At 36.4% G+C, this 7,599-nt stretch overlaps 1 protein-coding gene across 10 annotated transcripts in view; it reads right to left on the reverse strand.

Annotated features, from left to right (window-relative positions):
- FMN2 (formin 2) overlaps window positions 1–6,894 on the reverse strand; it is a 167,520-nt gene extending 160,626 nt beyond the window's left edge. For 5 of the 10 annotated variants that reach the window (XM_048299832.1, XM_048299836.1, XM_048299838.1 and 2 more), the window contains exon 1: window positions 6,848–6,865. The gene's annotated coding sequence lies outside the window, so the exon portion shown is untranslated. Of the gene's footprint in view, window positions 1–6,847 lie in introns of all 10 variants that reach the window. The other 5 variants (XM_048299834.1, XM_048299839.1, XM_048299837.1 and 2 more) reach the window with 3 other exon arrangements.
- Between the last annotated feature and the right edge of the window lie 705 nt (window positions 6,895–7,599).

Below are 7,599 nucleotides of genomic sequence, written 5' to 3' on the forward strand. Positions count from 1 at the left end.
CTTAGTCTCCACCACTGCTGTATAAAAGAATTTTTTTGTTTGATATCTTGTCTCATTTCCTGACTTATCCAAGGTAATCCACAGACCAAGAATATCCTCAATATGATGGGTGACCTGCTTCTAGATGAAAAATGGCACCTCTTTTCCTATACTAATTTATCTTCATTAATTCCTTTTTCTGAAGCTGTTGATCATTTCAAACACTTTAATTGGTTTGCCAGTTTCTAATGCACCTCCCCTTGCAGTGCCATTTCTCCCTTCTGCTAACTAACCTCATTCTCTTCTACACATGATAACTGTCCTGTCCTTAAATGGTGTATCATCACTCATTTTTTATCTTTTAATCCAAAGTCTTGTTAACTGTACCTAGAGGCACAGCTGTGACTATGATGGAAGGAGTCACTTCCAACTCTTGACAGATAGTCAGTAATGAGTAGAAGCATGTAGGACCAAGCATCACTTTCTTTCATGTATTACTGTGGATAAGGAATACAATGAATTTATCTCACCAGTTTACAGTTCAGACATTTTAATTGCTTTTACTTTTGCCTTCCATATCTTGGTTCTTGGATAACATTAGTAAATGTTAATGCCCATGTCTTTCAAATATTGTCAAGACATGACTGACAATGTAAAGGATCTTCTGTATTCATCATCTATTTTTTTCTATAATTTTTATACAATTTACTTTAGCTTTATGCAGCAGATTCATTTTCCCTTTGTGAATACCCTTAGTTGGATTCCAGTCTTCTGCAGTGTCACAATCCAAACAGAACTGATCAGAAAGAAAGGAAAGAATTAAATATTTGCCTCCCTATATTTTTAGATAGAGTTTACACTGTGAAAAAATGTAGAAAAGAGATTAAGGAAATTTATATTTAATTACTGAAAATTTAGGTGTGAGAGAATTGCAAAGAGTGTAGGGAGTTATAATTGAGGGATGCTTGCTTGGTCAAGGTCTTAATTTCTCCTAAAACTGCAACATGGTCCACCACAGGGAAGTGGTTACAACAACAGGCCTATCAGAGCTCAGGAGGTGTTTGAACAATGCTCTCAGGAACATGGTGTGATTCTTGGGGTGTGCTGCTTAGGGCCAGGAGTTGGACTCAATGATCCTGATGGGTCCCTTCCAACTAAGCAAATTCTATGATTCTATGAAAATGTTGCAGCCTAGAGTGCTTTAGGAAATTAGTTATAGAACCTGAAGTAATACACAAGCATTAAGTTATGCAACAACTGGCAAGAAAAATTTCAAGCAAATGTTTTACTGTGATCTGTCCCCAACCTTGCCAATATCTTCAAATTAAGAGCTTACATAAAATTATTTAGAAAGCAGAGTCCTTCCCAACATCCGAGTTGGTCAGTTTCACACATTAAATGACATTACTTTTCCGTTTCATTTGTGTTCAGGAAAGATGTTCAAGTAAACAAAATTTAAACACTCAGGAACAGCCCTAAATTAAACTTAGAGACACTTTGTGTGAACTGTCCATAGAGCAGCTCATCTTTTTGTATGTGTTTACAATACGAAGGATAAAATATGCCCTAAGAGGTCTTACCTTTCAATTTTTTTAAATAATGTACTCACCACCAAGGGAAAAACACCATCTGGGGAAAAAAATGATTAAATGTTCAATTAACAAAATTCTGATGGTCTTCCCTGAGCCAGATCACCTGGGGTGTTATTGCAGGAGGTGTCTGCTTTACTAAAGTAGTGTTAGGCTACCTTAGCATAGTCTAAAGAAGAAAAAAAAGTCATAAGAAGACTTGTGACTTTTAAATAGGGTGTTTCCATTATAATCTGGTGCTTTAGTTGCTTCTGTGCCAGAAATCTGCCCAATATCCACAGATACTGAAATATTTCAGGATATATTACCGGAAAAATTAAAAAAAAAAAACGGGATTTGGATTGCAGATACATCTGGTTCAACAGCAAGCCTCTAGCAGTTGTCAGTATAGACAATGTTGTAGGAAACACTCTAACAGTAAGCAATGGGAAATTTAATTCCACAAGTCTGTCATTCCTATTAATGAATGTCCTTAGATAAGGGGGTTGGTTTGTTTGTTTTGACTGAGTCTCACAACTCCAAACAGTTGTGCTGGGTGCCTGGTTCAGGGTGTGCTATCATGTTAGCTGTGTTTTGTGCTCACAGACACGTCAGTCAAAGGTGGGACCAGTTGCACCAAACACTAAGCAAAGTGCTACAAGCACATCATTCCTACTCCAGAGAGCTGATAATCTAAGTAGACTCACATGGATAACCTCATTAACTCAATTACATTTATTCTCTTCCCCCTGCCTTTCACCGCTTTCGCTTTTGCATCACAGTGCAGCAAAGAGGTATTTGATGGATAAATACCAGTAGCCTTCTAGAAAATATGAACTAGAAATAGATTCTTAATGTGGAAAGGATAGACCCTTGGCCTGGTAAAATAAAGTGGTTGTTTCATGTTTACAGCAAGTATATGTAAAGTGGGAAAAGAAAGAGTGCTAAATCTGTCAGTACTTTCAAATCAAAGGACAATAAGCTACACAAAAGCTCAGGACAGTACAGAGTATACGTGTCACTGACATGGGATGAATATGACATGAAATGCTCAATCACAATATAGTGTTATAAAGAAGCTAAGGAAAGTAAAGGAAGAATTGGAAAAGGAAAACTGAAGACAGATGGAAGATCAGTCTTTTCTGTAATACATCATAAGGAAGAACTGCCTTGAACTCTCTGATTTCTGTGTGGCTTATCTGTGGGTGTAGAAATTAGCCTCATGTTTCTATTTCATCCAAATACATGAATTCTCAAGCTCTCAATGAATTCTCAAGCAAAGCAAAGAGCTTTTCTGCCTCACAGATACCAAAGTGCTGGACTTCTCTTGCACAATTGCAGAAACATATAATTACTCACGTTGATGTATTAAGCTTTCTTTTCAGCCGTTGCTGTTACCAGTACTACTTTTGTGGCAAGATGCTGTAGCTCAATGTGAGTATGCGAAAGAGAAGGAAACTCATGACAGGACCAATATTGACACTAGGTTCTAATATAGATCAAGGGCTCACTGTGCTCTAAGGACCCTGTAAACATAGCAGAAGACAAAGTCTGGGGTTTTGGGGAGTCTGCTTGGTGATTTTTGTTGATTTTGATTTCATTTATTTATATTTTTATTTTTTATTTAATTTAGGGCACAAGACATCTACAGATAAAGCAGAAATATGCAATATTAGAAAATGCACCTTATTTCAATCTTGTCAGATCATTACATCAGTCTGAGAAACAAGGAGAAAAGAATTTGACAGGATATTTACAGATCTTGCTTTCTTTCTGTTCCACTCCACTGAACTTACTATTATTCACTCCCATTAGGGACTATTCATGACACAATTGTTTTTCTTCTATCATTATGTCAATATCTGATTAGACACAAGCTTCTTATGTTCCTTCTAACTCAGTGTTAATATAAAATATATCAAGTGCCATAACAGGGTTCTAAGCAGTCCAAAGTTTCTGTGTGAAATTTTATATTAAGAGTCTGACATTACTCCCTCTGATGTGGAAATCCAGCTGTGTCCCAGAAAGGAAATCAGATGGCTTTCCATTAAACCACAGTTCTCAAGACTGTCTGCATAGGCAGGAATAAGTCAATTGGAAATAGCTGTGAATAAACATCTCTTTAGCAGTATGCAGGATATAAGATTTTTCTGATAATATAAGTCAGAAAATTTTCATATCTGTAATAATTCCTTTTAAAGATATAAAAAGCATAAAATATATACACTTTTCAAATTCAACTCCTTTGGTCCTCAGCAGAGTTACAGTTCCTTAAACTGGCATTAGCTCAAATAATGTATTAATAGGCTGCTTATGTTGCCAATTAAAGCCCTAACTGCATGGAGGATTTCAGGGAGACGTTAAGGCAAAACCCACACCAAAGTTGTCTTTATTTATAAATATATATATATATCTTGACACAGCTGCCTTGATCCCTCAATTAGGGTCTGCTCCGGATGTGTCCTAGAACCCTTGGTACTCCTGTTGTTGTAGCTTGAAATGAATAGATCCTGCCCACTGTTTTCTGAGGAAGGCATACAGATAAAAGACAGAAATATCTTGTTCATGACCTAGAAAACTATCTCTTACTCAAATATTAGCATGCAGTATAGCTTATATTTCAAAGAGATAGAGTGTCAAGTTACTTAAAAATTCCTCTAATGATAGTGTCTGCTGTGAGTTATTATTCTATTTTGATTACATTTCATTCCACATTCTCCTCCAATTCTATCATGAAAATAAGTGCAGAGAAGAGAGTCTTGAAATATTTATAATGAGTATATGTAAAGGCAGCTTTAGAGAATGCAAATTTAAACTCTCCATTGAAATATAGCCTGTATATAAACTGCTGTGCTACAGAGTACAACACTGAAGAAAGTCATAAATTTCTGATAGAAAAGATATTAAAGACCCAGGCTGTTGGATGAAGCAGAGAAACCTCCAGATCAGAATGTAATGATTAAAGCATTGGAAAGAAACTGAATTTTCTTATGTACAATTGTGAAGACATTATAAGGAATTTAGTATAGGTAAGGATTAAAATTTTGAACATGTAAATATTTTTTGACTTCAGATCTTGAGATAGAACAAATAATTCTCTTCTTCTGCTGCAAAATTAATTTACTAAAAAAAAAGGTAAGGAAGTTTGATCCAGGTCAGGAATGTGTGTACACATAAATCATAAAAATCATTGTATATGTTCAGTATGATGATAAACTTTGAAAACTGCTGAGTTTTGGGGTATTTTGAGTTCTTGCCATCTGCTGAATCAGACTGAGAAATCTTACAGATATTTTGTAAACACTAAGAATTTCAGTAACTAGAATTGATTACAAAGACTGTTTCATATCTACAGTAAGTTCTCACTACTTAAGCCTGGGACATCTAGATTTTTCTGTTATAGAGCCATTTGTATAAAGACTTAATGAAAAAACATTCTCTGACTTCTTTGTTAAAAAATTTCTTAATAAAACCTCAAAACAAGATGCTTTTGAATTCTTCTGTACTCTTGAGTGCAACTGGTTTCTACAGGCACACAGATATAACTTTGATTATGTGGTATTAGTTATTTCAGTGGTTTGTGGCTTTTTGCATATATATTACACCATTTCTTCTGCTAAAGAAATATCCACAGAAACTGGGTTTATATTGCCACCTCATTTATCATCTCAAACCAGATAAAACAGGTCTGATGTACTAAGCCGCCTACTTGGTTTGTTATTTTTAAACATGGGGGGTATAGCTTTTTGTCTGTGGTAAGATTTCCCCCTGCTTCTCACTCAACATCCCTAGACAACTCATAACTTTTTATCAGTTAAAAATGGTAAGATAATGATAGCAATTCAGCTTAGGGAAAACACTTGCAGATCCTGGAAGACTGAATACGAGCTGCTCTAATGCATCATTATCTGCTATTTATTTATTTAACACACTCATCATGTTTTTCTTTGAGGATTTTTCTTTAAAACAAAATCCACATCCAGCATAGATAGGACAAGCACAGTTTGGCACTACAACAAGGCTATTTTGGAAATATTAGTCTCCTTTGTCCAATTATTGACACCTATTTTTCTTAGCTGCCACGATACCTCCACTTAAAGGCACGGAGGAAAGAACTTTTTTGATGAAAGGAAAAAAAAAAAACCCAAGCAATCCATCCATTCAGTCAGGTAGCCTGGGTCCCATAAATATAAGTCCAGTGTTATGTAGGCAGCCTGAAGACCCTGCCCTGTAGTTGCACTGGAACACAAATGCTGTCCTGCCAAAGCAGCGAACCTCCTGTGTGGTGGAGCTGCTTCTCTATCCTGTTCCTCTCCTCTTGCGCACATGCTGTAAGCAGGATGCAAAGCAAAGAGAGGAGAAACAAAGCACTACAGCTGTCATGTTCTGAAGCTACTGCTTGCTTCCGTGTAGCCGAGAACACGCAAACAGTATCGGGTAACAATGAGAGAAGGTAGCTGGAGACTGGGGAGAAGGAGTTAATTACTGTTCCCTGTTTCTTCTTTCAGTAGTGTCTAAACACATACCCTAACTATCTACATTGGCCATCCAGTGGTTAGTCTTAAAAAAGGCTTATTCCTAAACGACAGATAAAGTTTAGAGAACTCATCTGAATCTTTAATTATGATCGAAATTTTTACAATGATAACAAAAAAAGCTTTTCTCTTTTGGACGGGGAGCTTCATAGGGAGTTAGGTATTCAGTTACAGCTTTTCTGCTGTGCTTTTAGATCTTCCAATTTCTCTGAAAGTATGTGCATATGTCAAGTGTTATATTTTAAATATCTTTAGCTGCACTAACACCTTTGGAGGCAAATGCAAGTCTACAGCTGCTCCCAGTCCAGCCATCTCTGAGTGGCACAGTTTTCTGTCTTTGATACCACCCATGCGACACTCCAAATAAATCTCATTCACATGTGCATAGAGTTCGGTTTATCTCTTTCAGTCTTCATTGCTAAAATTGCCCTTTACCCTTATGCACAGCTGGTTGCTGTGTGGCATTCCTTCTACTTAAAAGGTGGAAAACCTCTTAAGAGCCTAAGGCTGTTCAGAACTGCTCCCTAGAGTGGCTATAAGCTAAAGCCCCAAATTCAGCCTTCTATCCTGTGAGATAATTCCAATCTAATCCCAGAAAAGTTTCAGATACTGCCACCAATATGTGAGCCACTTAGCCTTGTGTCCAGCCAGAATCCTTATTTAGCAGGTCATTGTGTTTTTCTTCAGCTCTTAGACCATTTATTTCCCAAACATACCTTTAATAAAGGTAATAATAATAATAAAGTGGTCATAAGGCAGCCTTACCTTGTTTCCTGCCAAAATGTATTCTGATGTGAACTCAGCAAGTTCTACTTCTGCTCAGTAGAAACATTTCCACACAGACTATACTTATACAAGAGTCAGAATGTCTGGCTTTTTTGCTCTGGGCACCATTTCCAGTCACATGAACTGGGAACAGTTTGATTCAGATGTTAACAGCCACTGACATTTGCAGGAATGTTTAAAAAAATAAATCATAAATGCCTTAAGAAATTTCACTGCGTGAAAGACTTAGCACAAAAGTTATTGAAAGTGTGGTATGTGTTTTATTTGGAGGAACATAGGTGTTCATAGTAATATGTCACATAACTATATATTGTGTAGTGGGGCAAACCATATTGAATAAAGTTTTTTTTCCAAATTTTATGTCTTTACAGTCTCACTAAAGTAGAACTTGTGTGCAAATTAGGGAAGAATCTGACATTTTAATTTTAAATGGGTGTTGGAGTTTGACAAATTAAATGGGATGAATTCCACAAACTGACAAAAGTAGTGGATTAGAATAAATCTGTGATTGGCACCTAAGTTTCCAGTAAGCTCCCTTCCCTCCCTTTATTTATTTTAAACACATTTTTTAATTCTGTAAAGTGATTTATTTTCATTGTCTTAATTTGAAGGAGCTCTGCATCGGAGGGGGCAGGGAAGATGACAGATTTGTGGTTTACATTTCATAGGACTGCAGTAATGGAGACACTCAGAATACAGCTCTCTGTTCCAATTCATTTCATGCTCTAAGG

This window comes from Corvus hawaiiensis, chromosome 3 (genome assembly GCF_020740725.1).
Source record: "Corvus hawaiiensis isolate bCorHaw1 chromosome 3, bCorHaw1.pri.cur, whole genome shotgun sequence".
Classification (NCBI taxonomy): domain Eukaryota; kingdom Metazoa; phylum Chordata; class Aves; order Passeriformes; family Corvidae; genus Corvus; species Corvus hawaiiensis.